This window comes from Mesoplodon densirostris, chromosome 6 (genome assembly GCF_025265405.1).
Source record: "Mesoplodon densirostris isolate mMesDen1 chromosome 6, mMesDen1 primary haplotype, whole genome shotgun sequence".
NCBI classification, from domain to species: domain Eukaryota; kingdom Metazoa; phylum Chordata; class Mammalia; order Artiodactyla; family Ziphiidae; genus Mesoplodon; species Mesoplodon densirostris.
Genome location: NC_082666.1, coordinates 103,487,160 through 103,502,063, shown reverse-complemented (window position 1 = coordinate 103,502,063; position 14,904 = coordinate 103,487,160).

The window sequence follows — 14,904 nt, the reverse complement described above, 5'->3', positions numbered from 1 at the left end:
TTTAGGTTGCTTCCATTACCTGGCTATTGTAAATAGTGCTGCAATGAACATTGTGGTGAATGTGTGTTTTTGATTTATGGTTGTCTCTGTGTATATGCCCAGAAGTGGGATTGCTGGATCCTATGGTAATTCTATTTCTAGTTTCTTTAAGTAAACTCCATACTGTTCTACATAGTGACTGTATCAATTTACCTTCCCACCAATAGTGGAAGAGGGTTCCTTTTGTCCACACCCTCCCCAGAATTTGTTGTTTGTAGATTTTCTGATGATGCCGATTCTAACAGGTGTGAGGTGATACCTCATTGTCGTTTTGATTTGCATTTCTCTAATAATTAGTGGTGTTGAGCAGCTTTTCATGTGCGTCTTGGCCGTCTCTGTGACTTCTTTGAAGAAACGTCTATTTAGATCTTCTGCCCATTTTTGTATTGGGTTGTTTGTTTTATTAATATTAAGCTGCGTGAGCTGTTTATATATATTGGAGATTAAACCCTTGTCCATTGATTCGTTTGCGAACGTTTTCGCCCATTCTGAGGGTTGCCTTTTTCCATTCCCGTTTTTTTTTAACCAAAAAAGAAAGAAAGCAAAAGAAGCAGAACACTAATGTGCGTGAAATATGCCTCTTGAAACTGTCGTTTTGAAATATGGACGTCTTTTGAACTTTTTGGTCGATATATGACCCCAGGATTTGTTTTCAGGGCAGGTGTCATTTACAGGCCTGCAATGATTTGGAATATCCACTGACCAGTAGCGCTGGGATTAAAGCTGCTGTTGTGCGAAATGGCCACAAGGTGGCAGCAGTTCTCCCTTAGCAAATCTGGTTACCAGGGCAACAGAGCCTCAATGGAAGCCTGTTCTAGATTGGAATTTAGAATGGAATGTGCCAGGAGAAAGCCCCTCAAGTTTGTCTCACTACTTCTTGTTCGTGTTTTTAATTTAATTTTTAATTTTTTATTACAGCAAGTTTGATTACAACGTTTGTTTGTTGTAGGTGTGCAAGATGTGGTTCTTTTACACATATACATATGTCTGTTCTTCCTGGGACCCTTTTCCCATGTACGTTATGACAGAATGTTGAGTAGTCTTCTCTTGGCATTCCGTAGGTCTTTGGTGATTATATATTTCACCTGTGTTTGTATATGTCTCTTAACCCCAATATCGTAATGAATCCAATCCTCACACTTTTCCATTGGTGAACCATAAGTTTGTTTAATGAATCTGTGATTGCCCTTCTCCGTGGAAATATCTGCCCTGGTATCCGTTTTTAGGTAACACCTATAAGTGATATCCTACGATATGTGTCTTTCACTTTCTGACTTACTACAAGTCCCGTGCTTACCTGTAGACTCATCTACGGGGCTGCAAATGGCATTGTGCCCTTTTTTTCCTTGGCTAATATTCTGTCTTAGCGACGTCCATTTTCTGCAATGTGATTCCCTGAGTGCTGAGGATTAGCTGACCTGGGCAGCCTGACCCTGCCGGCAAGCCCTCCCCAGGTGTGCCTGGGTTGAGTTCAATAGAAACAGCACTCCAGGCAGCAATAGCCCCTGCAGCTGTGCCTGACTCCATATTCTCTGCCCCGTCAGCAGTCTCGGGGCTGTGCTGGTGGGAGGGTGTGAGGGTCCACGGCTTTGTTGGTGGCCCGGTGTGAGTGGGGCTCTGCTGGAATTTCTGCAGGAGTTGCCAGGTTGCCACCTGTAAAGAAGAGGATGTGTCACCCATAATTTCCACTGGAATTTCTCTCCGGGCTGAGGTGAGGGAGGAAAAAAAAAGAGTGGGGGCCGGGACAGGAGTGGTATCTCAGGCAGGGAAATGGAAAGCTTCCAGAAGAGCGCCCGGGGCCAGGACCATCCTGGCTGGCCTGCAGGCACCAAGTTGGCCTGCGTGCTGTCGCTGGTGTGGCTCCACGGCCCTTCCTCTAGGCTTTCAAGCCCTTGTACATATTCAGGTGTTTTACCTGGGAAGGGTGGGAACAGTTCAGCAGCAGCTGGCCTGGGGCTCAGCTCACGTTTACTCACAGAGGCCTCGGCACTGTCCCCCAGCTTTGCAATCAGGACGCTCCTTGCGTGGGGGGGCCGGGCTGCTGGCTGTATGGGAGATGATTCCCCACCTCTGACCAATCTCAGAATTGTTTACCGCTGGAACAAGTGCCCTGATAGGGTTTTCCTCTGTATAACTGCTGGGTACAGGATTTTTTTTTTCTTTTTTGGTTCAAGTTAGAATTTATTCATCTTTTATGTATTTATTGATATAAGCATGGAAATAATTCATTCATAGAAATACATCTGTGTGAAGGGAAGAACTTTTTTTCTGTTTTATTTTTAAATTTCATTTCTAAAAATTTTGCAGTTTAATTATATTTATTTTTCTATACAGCAGGTTATTATTAGTTATCTATTTTATTCATATACATATATACAGGTCAATACCTATCTCCCAACTCATCTGACCACCATCACCCCATGGCTTCCACCACTTGGTGTCCATACGTTTGTTCTCTACCTCTGTTTCTCTATTTCTGCCCTGCAAACCTGTTCATCTGTACCATATATCTAGGTTCCACATACATGCATTAATACAGAATATTTGTTTTGCTCTTTCTGACTTACTTCATTCTGTATGACAGTCTCTAGATCCACCGACTTCTCTACAAATAACCCAGTTTCATTCCTTTTCATGGCTGAGTCATATCCCATTTTATGTATGTACCACATCTTTATCCATTCATCTGTCTGTGGGCATTTAGGTTGCTTCCATTACCTGGCTATTGTAAATAGTGCTGCAATGAACATTGTGGTGAATGTGTGTTTTTGATTTATGGTTGTCTCTGTGTATATGCCCAGAAGTGGGATTGCTGGATCCTATGGTAATTCTATTTCTAGTTTCTTTAAGGAAACTCCATACTGTTCTCCATAGTGACTGTATCAATTTACCTTCCCACCAATAGTGGAAGAGGGTTCCTTTTGTCCACACCCTCCCCAGAATTTGTTGTTTGTAGATTTTCTGATGATGCCGATTCTAACAGGTGTGAGGTGATACCTCATTGTCGTTTTGATTTGCATTTCTCTAATAATTAGTGGTGTTGAGCAGCTTTTCATGTGCGTCTTGGCCGTCTCTGTGACTTCTTTGAAGAAACGTCTATTTAGATCTTCTGCCCATTTTTGTATTGGGTTGTTTGTTTTATTAATATTAAGCTGCGTGAGCTGTTTATATATATTGGAGATTAAACCCTTGTCCATTGATTCGTTTGCGAACGTTTTCGCCCATTCTGAGGGTTGCCTTTTTCCATTCCCGTTTTTTTTTAACCAAAAAAGAAAGAAAGCAAAAGAAGCAGAACACTAATGTGCGTGAAATATGCCTCTTGAAACTGTCGTTTTGAAATATGGACGTCTTTTGAACTTTTTGGTCGATATATGACCCCAGGATTTGTTTTCAGGGCAGGTGTCATTTACAGGCCTGCAATGATTTGGAATATCCACTGACCAGTAGCGCTGGGATTAAAGCTGCTGTTGTGCGAAATGGCCACAAGGTGGCAGCAGTTCTCCCTTAGCAAATCTGGTTACCAGGGCAACAGAGCCTCAATGGAAGCCTGTTCTAGATTGGAATTTAGAATGGAATGTGCCAGGAGAAAGCCCCTCAAGTTTGTCTCACTACTTCTTGTTCGTGTTTTTAATTTAATTTTTAATTTTTTATTACAGCAAGTTTGGTTACAACGTTTGCTTGTTGTAGGTGTGCAAGATGTGGTTCTGTTACACATATACATATGTCTGTTCTTCCTGGGACCCTTTTCCCATGTACGTTATGACAGAATGTTGAGTAGTCTTCTCTTGGCATTCCGTAGGTCTTTGGTGATTATATATTTCACCTGTGTTTGTATATGTCTCTTAACCCCAATATCGTAATGAATCCAATCCTCACACCTTTCCATTGGTGAACCATAAGTTTGTTTAATGAATCTGTGATTGCCCTTCTCTGTGGAAATATCTGCCCTGGTATCCGTTTTTAGGTAACACCTATAAGTGATATCCTACGATATGTGTCTTTCACTTTCTGACTTACTACAAGTCACGTGCTTACCTGTAGACTCATCTACGGGGCTGCAAATGGCATTGTGCCCTTTTTTTCCTTGGCTAATATTCTGTCTTAGCGAGGTCCATTTTCTGCAATGTGATTCCCTGAGGGCTGAGGATTAGCTGACCTGGGCAGCCTGACCCTGCCGGCAAGCCCTCCCCAGGTGTGCCTGGGTTGAGTTCAATAGAAACAGCACTCCAGGCAGCAATAGCCCCTGCAGCTGTGCCTGACTCCATATTCTCTGCCCCGTCAGCAGTCTCGGGGCTGTGCTGGTGGGAGGGTGTGAGGGTCCACGGCTTTGTTGGTGGCCCGGTGTGAGTGGGGCTCTGCTGGAATTTCTGCAGGAGTTGCCAGGTTGCCACCTGTAAAGAAGAGGATGTGTCACCCATAATTTCCACTGGAATTTCTCTCCGGGCTGAGGTGAGGGAGGAAAAAAAGGAGTGGGGGCCGGGACAGGAGTGGTATCTCAGGCAGGGAAATGGAAAGCTTCCAGAAGAGCGCCCGGGGCCAGGACCATCCTGGCTGGCCTGCAGGCACCAAGTTGGCCTGCGTGCTGTCGCTGGTGTGGCTCCACGGCCCTTCCTCTAGGCTTTCAAGCCCTTGAACATATTCAGGTGTTTTACCTGGGAAGGGTGGGAACAGTTCAGCAGCGGCTGGCCTGGGGCTCAGCTCACGTTTACTCACAGAGGCCTCGGCACTGTTCCCCAGCTTTGCAATCAGGACGCTCCTTGCGTGGGGGGGCCGGGCTGCTGGCTGTATGGGAGATGATTCCCCACCTCTGACCAATCTCAGAATTATTTACCACTGGAACAAGTGCCCTCATAGGGTTTTCCTCTGTATAACTGCTGGGTTCAGGTCTTTTTTTCTTTTTTGGTTCAAGTTAGAAGTTTTTCATCTTTTATGTATTTATTGATATAAGCATGGAAATAATTCATTCATAGAAATATATCTGTGTGAAAGGAAGAACTTTTTTCTGTTTTATTTTTAAATTTCATTTCTAAAAATTTTTCAGTTTAATCATATTTATTTTTCTATACAGCAGGTTATTATTAGTTATCTATTTTATTCATATACATATATACAGGTCAATACCTATCTCCCAACTCATCTGACCACCAACACCCCATGGCTTCCCCCACTTGGTGTCCATACGTTTGTTCTCTACCTCTGTTTCTCTATTTCTGCCCTGCAAACCTGTTCATCTGTACCATATATCTAGGTTCCACATACATGCATTAATACAGAATATTTGTTTTGCTCTTTCTGACTTACTTCATTCTGTATGACAGTCTCTAGATCCACCGACTTCTCTACAAATAACCCAGTTTCATTCCTTTTCATGGCTGAGTCATATCCCATTTTATGTATGTACCACATCTTTATCCATTCATCTGTCTGTGGGCATTTAGGTTGCTTCCATTACCTGACTATTGTAAATAGTGCTGCAATGAACATTGTGGTGAATGTGTGTTTTTGATTTATGGTTGTCTCTGTGTATATGCCCAGAAGTGGGATTGCTGGATCCTATGGTAATTCTATTTCTAGTTTCTTTAAGGAAACTCCATACTGTTCTCCATAGTGACTGTATCAATTTACCTTCCCACCAATAGTGGAAGAGGGTTCCTTTTGTCCACACCCTCCCCAGAATTTGTTGTTTGTAGATTTTCTGATGATGCCGATTCTAACAGGTGTGAGGTGATACCTCATTGTCGTTTTGATTTGCATTTCTCTAATAATTAGTGGTGTTGAGCAGCTTTTCATGTGCGTCTTGGCCGTCTCTGTGACTTCTTTGAAGAAACGTCTATTTAGATCTTCTGCCCATTTTTGTATTGGGTTGTTTGTTTTATTAATATTAAGCTGCGTGAGCTGTTTATATATATTGGAGATTAAACCCTTGTCCATTGATTCGTTTGCGAACGTTTTCGCCCATTCTGAGGGTTGCCTTTTTCCATTCCCGTTTTTTTTTAACCAAAAAAGAAAGAAAGCAAAAGAAGCAGAACACTAATGTGCGTGAAATATGCCTCTTGAAACTGTCGTTTTGAAATATGGACGTCTTTTGAACTTTTTGGTCGATATATGACCCCAGGATTTGTTTTCAGGGCAGGTGTCATTTACAGGCCTGCAATGATTTGGAATATCCACTGACCAGTAGCGCTGGGATTAAAGCTGCTGTTGTGCGAAATGGCCACAAGGTGGCAGCAGTTCTCCCTTAGCAAATCTGGTTACCAGGGCAACAGAGCCTCAATGGAAGCCTGTTCTAGATTGGAATTTAGAATGGAATGTGCCAGGAGAAAGCCCCTCAAGTTTGTCTCACTACTTCTTGTTCGTGTTTTTAATTTAATTTTTAATTTTTTATTACAGCAAGTTTGATTACAACGTTTGTTTGTTGTAGGTGTGCAAGATGTGGTTCTTTTACACATATACATATGTCTGTTCTTCCTGGGACCCTTTTCCCATGTACGTTATGACAGAATGTTGAGTAGTCTTCTCTTGGCATTCCGTAGGTCTTTGGTGATTATATATTTCACCTGTGTTTGTATATGTCTCTTAACCCCAATATCGTAATGAATCCAATCCTCACACTTTTCCATTGGTGAACCATAAGTTTGTTTAATGAATCTGTGATTGCCCTTCTCCGTGGAAATATCTGCCCTGGTATCCGTTTTTAGGTAACACCTATAAGTGATATCCTACGATATGTGTCTTTCACTTTCTGACTTACTACAAGTCCCGTGCTTACCTGTAGACTCATCTACGGGGCTGCAAATGGCATTGTGCCCTTTTTTTCCTTGGCTAATATTCTCTCTTAGCGAGGTCCATTTTCTGCAATGTGATTCCCTGAGGGCTGAGGATTAGCTGACCTGGGCAGCCTGACCCTGCCGGCAAGCTCTCCCCAGGTGTGCCTGGGTTGAGTTCAATAGAAACAGCACTCCAGGCAGCAATAGCCCCTGCAGCTGTGCCTGACTCCATATTCTCTGCCCCGTCAGCAGTCTCGGGGCTGTGCTGGTGGGAGGGTGTGAGGGTCCACGGCTTTGTTGGTGGCCCGGTGTGAGTGGGGCTCTGCTGGAATTTCTGCAGGAGTTGCCAGGTTGCCACCTGTAAAGAAGAGGATGTGTCACCCATAATTTCCACTGGAATTTCTCTCCGGGCTGAGGTGAGGGAGGAAAAAAAAGAGTGGGGGCCGGGACAGGAGTGGTATCTCAGGCAGGGAAATGGAAAGCTTCCAGAAGAGCGCCCGGGGCCAGGACCATCCTGGCTGGCCTGCAGGCACCAAGTTGGCCTGCGTGCTGTCGCTGGTGTGGCTCCACGGCCCTTCCTCTAGGCTTTCAAGCCCTTGTACATATTCAGGTGTTTTACCTGGGAAGGGTGGGAACAGTTCAGCAGCAGCTGGCCTGGGGCTCAGCTCACGTTTACTCACAGAGGCCTCGGCACTGTCCCCAAGCTTTGCAATCAGGACGCTCCTTGCGTGGGGGGGCCGGGCTGCTGGCTGTATGGGAGATGATTCCCCACCTCTGACCAATCTCAGAATTGTTTACCGCTGGAACAAGTGCCCTGATAGGGTTTTCCTCTGTATAACTGCTGGGTACAGGATTTTTTTTTTCTTTTTTGGTTCAAGTTAGAATTTATTCATCTTTTATGTATTTATTGATATAAGCATGGAAATAATTCATTCATAGAAATACATCTGTGTGAAGGGAAGAACTTTTTTTCTGTTTTATTTTTAAATTTCATTTCTAAAAATTTTGCAGTTTAATCATATTTATTTTTCTATACAGCAGGTTATTATTAGTTATCTATTTTATTCATATACATATATACAGGTCAATACCTATCTCCCAACTCATCTGACCACCATCACCCCATGGCTTCCCCCACTTGGTGTCCATACGTTTGTTCTCTACCTCTGTTTCTCTATTTCTGCCCTGCAAACCTGTTCATCTGTACCATATATCTAGGTTCCACATACATGCATTAATACAGAATATTTGTTTTGCTCTTTCTGACTTACTTCATTCTGTATGACAGTCTCTAGATCCACCGACTTCTCTACAAATAACCCAGTTTCATTCCTTTTCATGGCTGAGTCATATCCCATTTTATGTATGTACCACATCTTTATCCATTCGTCTGTCTGTGGGCATTTAGGTTGCTTCCATTACCTGGCTATTGTAAATAGTGCTGCAATGAACATTGTGGTGAATGTGTGTTTTTGATTTATGGTTGTCTCTGTGTATATGCCCAGAAGTGGGATTGCTGGATCCTATGGTAATTCTATTTCTAGTTTCTTTAAGGAAACTCCATACTGTTCTCCATAGTGACTGTATCAATTTACCTTCCCACCAATAGTGGAAGAGGGTTCCTTTTGTCCACACCCTCCCCAGAATTTGTTGTTTGTAGATTTTCTGATGATGCCGATTCTAACAGGTGTGAGGTGATACCTCATTGTCGTTTTGATTTGCATTTCTCTAATAATTAGTGGTGTTGAGCAGCTTTTCATGTGCGTCTTGGCCGTCTCTGTGACTTCTTTGAAGAAACGTCTATTTAGATCTTCTGCCCATTTTTGTATTGGGTTGTTTGTTTTATTAATATTAAGCTGCGTGAGCTGTTTATATATATTGGAGATTAAACCCTTGTCCATTGATTCGTTTGCGAACGTTTTCGCCCATTCTGAGGGTTGCCTTTTTCCATTCCCGTTTTTTTTTAACCAAAAAAGAAAGAAAGCAAAAGAAGCAGAACACTAATGTGCATGAAATATGCCTCTTGAAACTGTCGTTTTGAAATATGGACGTCTTTTGAACTTTTTGGTCGATATATGACCCCAGGATTTGTTTTCAGGGCAGGTGTCATTTACAGGCCTGCAATGATTTGGAATATCCACTGACCAGTAGCGCTGGGATTAAAGCTGCTGTTGTGCGAAATGGCCACAAGGTGGCAGCAGTTCTCCCTTAGCAAATCTGGTTACCAGGGCAACAGAGCCTCAATGGAAGCCTGTTCTAGATTGGAATTTAGAATGGAATGTGCCAGGAGAAAGCCCCTCAAGTTTGTCTCACTACTTCTTGTTCGTGTTTTTAATTTAATTTTTAATTTTTTATTACAGCAAGTTTGATTACAACGTTTGTTTGTTGTAGGTGTGCAAGATGTGGTTCTTTTACACATATACATATGTCTGTTCTTCCTGGGACCCTTTTCCCATGTACGTTATGACAGAATGTTGAGTAGTCTTCTCTTGGCATTCCGTAGGTCTTTGGTGATTATATATTTCACCTGTGTTTGTATATGTCTCTTAACCCCAATATCGTAATGAATCCAATCCTCACACTTTTCCATTGGTGAACCATAAGTTTGTTTAATGAATCTGTGATTGCCCTTCTCCGTGGAAATATCTGCCCTGGTATCCGTTTTTAGGTAACACCTATAAGTGATATCCTACGATATGTGTCTTTCACTTTCTGACTTACTACAAGTCACGTGATTACCTGTAGACTCATCTACGGGGCTGCAAATGGCATTGTGCCCTTTTTTTCCTTGGCTAATATTCTGTCTTAGCGAGGTCCATTTTCTGCAATGTGATTCCCTGAGGGCTGAGGATTAGCTGACCTGGGCAGCCTGACCCTGCCGGCAAGCCCTCCCCAGGTGTGCCTGGGTTGAGGTCAATAGAAACAGCACTCCAGGCAGCAATAGCCCCTGCAGCTGTGCCTGACTCCATATTCTCTGCCCCGTCAGCAGTCTCGGGGCTGTGCTGGTGGGAGGGTGTGAGGGTCCACGGCTTTGTTGGTGGCCCGGTGTGAGTGGGGCTCTGCTGGAATTTCTGCAGGAGTTGCCAGGTTGCCACCTGTAAAGAAGAGGATGTGTCACCCATAATTTCCACTGGAATTTCTCTCCGGGCTGAGGTGAGGGAGGAAAAAAAAGAGTGGGGGCCGGGACAGGAGTGGTATCTCAGGCAGGGAAATGGAAAGCTTCCAGAAGAGCGCCCGGGGCCAGGACCATCCTGGCTGGCCTGCAGGCACCAAGTTGGCCTGCGTGCTGTCGCTGGTGTGGCTCCACGGCCCTTCCTCTAGGCTTTCAAGCCCTTGTACATATTCAGGTGTTTTACCTGGGAAGGGTGGGAACAGTTCAGCAGCAGCTGGCCTGGGGCTCAGCTCACGTTTACTCACAGAGGCCTCGGCACTGTCCCCCAGCTTTGCAATCAGGACGCTCCTTGCGTGGGGGGGCCGGGCTGCTGGCTGTATGGGAGATGATTCCCCACCTCTGACCAATCTCAGAATTGTTTACCGCTGGAACAAGTGCCCTGATAGGGTTTTCCTCTGTATAACTGCTGGGTACAGGATTTTTTTTTTCTTTTTTGGTTCAAGTTAGAATTTATTCATCTTTTATGTATTTATTGATATAAGCATGGAAATAATTCATTCATAGAAATACATCTGTGTGAAGGGAAGAACTTTTTTTCTGTTTTATTTTTAAATTTCATTTCTAAAAATTTTGCAGTTTAATCATATTTATTTTTCTATACAGCAGGTTATTATTAGTTATCTATTTTATTCATATACATATATACAGGTCAATACCTATCTCCCAACTCATCTGACCACCAACACCCCATGGCTTCCCCCACTTGGTGTCCATACGTTTGTTCTCTACCTCTGTTTCTCTATTTCTGCCCTGCAAACCTGTTCATCTGTACCATATATCTAGGTTCCACATACATGCATTAATACAGAATATTTGTTTTGCTCTTTCTGACTTACTTCATTCTGTATGACAGTCTCTAGATCCACCGACTTCTCTACAAATAACCCAGTTTCATTCCTTTTCATGGCTGAGTCATATCCCATTTTATGTATGTACCACATCTTTATCCATTCGTCTGTCTGTGGGCATTTAGGTTGCTTCCATTACCTGGCTATTGTAAATAGTGCTGCAATGAACATTGTGGTGAATGTGTGTTTTTGATTTATGGTTGTCTCTGGGTATATGCCCAGAAGTGGGATTGCTGGATCCTATGGTAATTCTATTCCTAGTTTCTTTAAGGAAACTCCATACTGTTCTCCATAGTGACTGTATCAATTTACCTTCCCACTAATAGTGGAAGAGGGTTCCTTTTGTCCACACCCTCCCCAGAATTTATTGTTTGTAGATTTTCTGATGATGCCGATTCTAACAGGTGTGAGGTGATACCTCATTGTCGTTTTGATTTGCATTTCTCTAATAATTAGTGGTGTTGAGCATCTTTTCATGTGCGTCTTGGCCGTCTCTGTGACTTCTTGGAAGAAACGTCTATTTAGATCTTCTGCCCATTTTTGTATTGGGTTGTTTGTTTTATTAATATTAAGCTGCGTGAGCTGTTTATATATATTGGAGATTAAACCCTTGTCCATTGATTCGTTTGCGAACGTTTTCGCCCATTCTGAGGGTTGCCTTTTTCCATTCCCGTTTTTTTTTAACCAAAAAAGAAAGAAAGCAAAAGAAGCAGAACACTAATGTGCGTGAAATATGCCTCTTGAAACTGTCGTTTTGAAATATGGACGTCTTTTGAACTTTTTGGTCGATATATGACCCCAGGATTTGTTTTCAGGGCAGGTGTCATTTACAGGCCTGCAATGATTTGGAATATCCACTGACCAGTAGCGCTGGGATTAAAGCTGCTGTTGTGCGAAATGGCCACAAGGTGGCAGCAGTTCTCCCTTAGCAAATCTGGTTACCAGGGCAACAGAGCCTCAATGGAAGCCTGTTCTAGATTGGAATTTAGAATGGAATGTGCCAGGAGAAAGCCCCTCAAGTTTGTCTCACTACTTCTTGTTCGTGTTTTTAATTTAATTTTTAATTTTTTATTACAGCAAGTTTGATTACAACGTTTGCTTGTTGTAGGTGTGCAAGATGTGGTTCTTTTACACATATACATATGTCTGTTCTTCCTGGGACCCTTTTCCCATGTACGTTATGACAGAATGTTGAGTAGTCTTCTCTTGGCATTCCGTAGGTCTTTGGTGATTATATATTTCACCTGTGTTTGTATATGTCTCTTAACCCCAATATCGTAATGAATCCAATCCTCACACCTTTCCATTGGTGAACCATAAGTTTGTTTAATGAATCTGTGATTGCCCTTCTCCGTGGAAATATCTGCCCTGGTATCCGTTTTTAGGTAACACCTGTAAGTGATATCCTACGATATGTGTCTTTCACTTTCTGACTTACTACAAGTCACGTGATTACCTGTAGACTCATCTACGGGGCTGCAAATGGCATTGTGTCCGTTTTTTCCTTGGCTAATATTCTGTCTTAGCGAGGTCCATTTTCTGCAATGTGATTCCCTGAGGGCTGAGGATTAGCTGACCTGGGCAGCCTGACCCTGCCGGCAAGCCCTCCCCAGGTGTGCCTGGGTTGAGGTCAATAGAAACAGCACTCCAGGCAGCAATAGCCACTGCAGCTGTGCCTGACTCCATATTCTCTGCCCCGTCAGCAGTCTCGGGGCTGTGCTGGTGGGAGGGTGTGAGGGTCCACGGCTTTGTTGGTGGCCCGGTGTGAGTGGGGCTCTGCTGGAATTTCTGCAGGAGTTGCCAGGTTGCCACCTGTAAAGAAGAGGATGTGTCACCCATAATTTCCACTGGAATTTCTCTCCGGGCTGAGGTGAGGGAGGAAAAAAAAGAGTGGGGGCCGGGACAGGAGTGGTATCTCAGGCAGGGAAATGGAAAGCTTCCAGAAGAGCGCCCGGGGCCAGGACCATCCTGGCTGGCCTGCAGGCACCAAGTTGGCCTGCGTGCTGTCGCTGGTGTGGCTCCACGGCCCTTCCTCTAGGCTTTCAAGCCCTTGTACATATTCAGGTGTTTTACCTGGGAAGGGTGGGAACAGTTCAGCAGCAGCTGGCCTGGGGCTCAGCTCACGTTTACTCACAGAGGCCTCGGCACTGTCCCCCAGCTTTGCAATCAGGACGCTCCTTGCGTGGGGGGGCCGGGCTGCTGGCTGTATGGGAGATGATTCCCCACCTCTGACCAATCTCAGAATTGTTTACCGCTGGAACAAGTGCCCTGATAGGGTTTTCCTCTGTATAACTGCTGGGTACAGGATTTTTTTTTCTTTTTTGGTTCAAGTTAGAAGTTATTCATCTTTTATGTATTTATTGATATAAGCATGGAAATAATTCATTCATAGAAATACATCTGTGTGAAGGGAAGAACTTTTTTTCTGTTTTATTTTTAAATTTCATTTCTAAAAATTTTGCAGTTTAATCATATTTATTTTTCTATACAGCAGGTTATTATTAGTTATCTATTTTATTCATATACATATATACAGGTCAATACCTATCTCCCAACTCATCTGACCACCAACACCCCATGGCTTCCCCCACTTGGTGTCCATACGTTTGTTCTCTACCTCTGTTTCTCTATTTCTGCCCTGCAAACCTGTTCATCTGTACCATATATCTAGGTTCCACATACATGCATTAATACAGAATATTTGTTTTGCTCTTTCTGACTTACTTCATTCTGTATGACAGTCTCTAGATCCACCGACTTCTCTACAAATAACCCAGTTTCATTCCTTTTCATGGCTGAGTCATATCCCATTTTATGTATGTACCACATCTTTATCCATTCGTCTGTCTGTGGGCATTTAGGTTGCTTCCATTACCTGGCTATTGTAAATAGTGCTGCAATGAACATTGTGGTGAATGTGTGTTTTTGATTTATGGTTGTCTCTGGGTATATGCCCAGAAGTGGGATTGCTGGATCCTATGGTAATTCTATTCCTAGTTTCTTTAAGGAAACTCCATACTGTTCTCCATAGTGACTGTATCAATTTACCTTCCCACTAATAGTGGAAGAGGGTTCCTTTTGTCCACACCCTCCCCAGAATTTGTTGTTTGTAGATTTTCTGATGCTGCCGATTCTAACAGGTGTGAGGTGATACCTCATTGTCATTTTGATTTGCATTTCTCTAATAATTAGTGGTGTTGAGCAGCTTTTCATGTGCGTCTTGGCCGTCTCTGTGACTTCGTTGAAGAAACGTCTATTTAGATCTTCTGCCCATTTTTGTATTGGGTTGTTTGTTTTATTAATATTAAGCTGCGTGAGCTGTTTATATATATTGGAGATTAAACCCTTGTCCATTGATTCGTTTGCGAACGTTTTCGCCCATTCTGAGGGTTGCCTTTTTCCATTCCCGTTTTTTTTTAACCAAAAAAGAAAGAAAGCAAAAGAAGCAGAACACTAATGTGCGTGAAATATGCCTCTTGAAACTGTCGTTTTGAAATATGGACGTCTTTTGAACTTTTTGGTCGATATATGACCCCAGGATTTGTTTTCAGGGCAGGTGTCATTTACAGGCCTGCAATGATTTGGAATATCCACTGACCAGTAGCGCTGGGATTAAAGCTGCTGTTGTGCGAAATGGCCACAAGGTGGCAGCAGTTCTCCCTTAGCAAATCTGGTTACCAGGGCAACAGAGCCTCAATGGAAGCCTGTTCTAGATTGGAATTTAGAATGGAATGTGCCAGGAGAAAGCCCCTCAAGTTTGTCTCACTACTTCTTGTTCGTGTTTTTAATTTAATTTTTAATTTTTTATTACAGCAAGTTTGATTACAACGTTTGCTTGTTGTAAGTGTGCAAGATGTGGTTCTTTTACACATATACATATGTCTGTTCTTCCTGGGACCCTTTTCCCATGTACGTTATGACAGAATGTTGAGTAGTCTTCTCTTGGCATTCCGTAGGTCTTTGGTGATTATATATTTCACCTGTGTTTGTATATGTCTCTTAACCCCAATATCGTAATGAATCCAATCCTCACACCTTTCCATTGGTGAACCATAAGTTTGTTTAATGAATCTGTGAT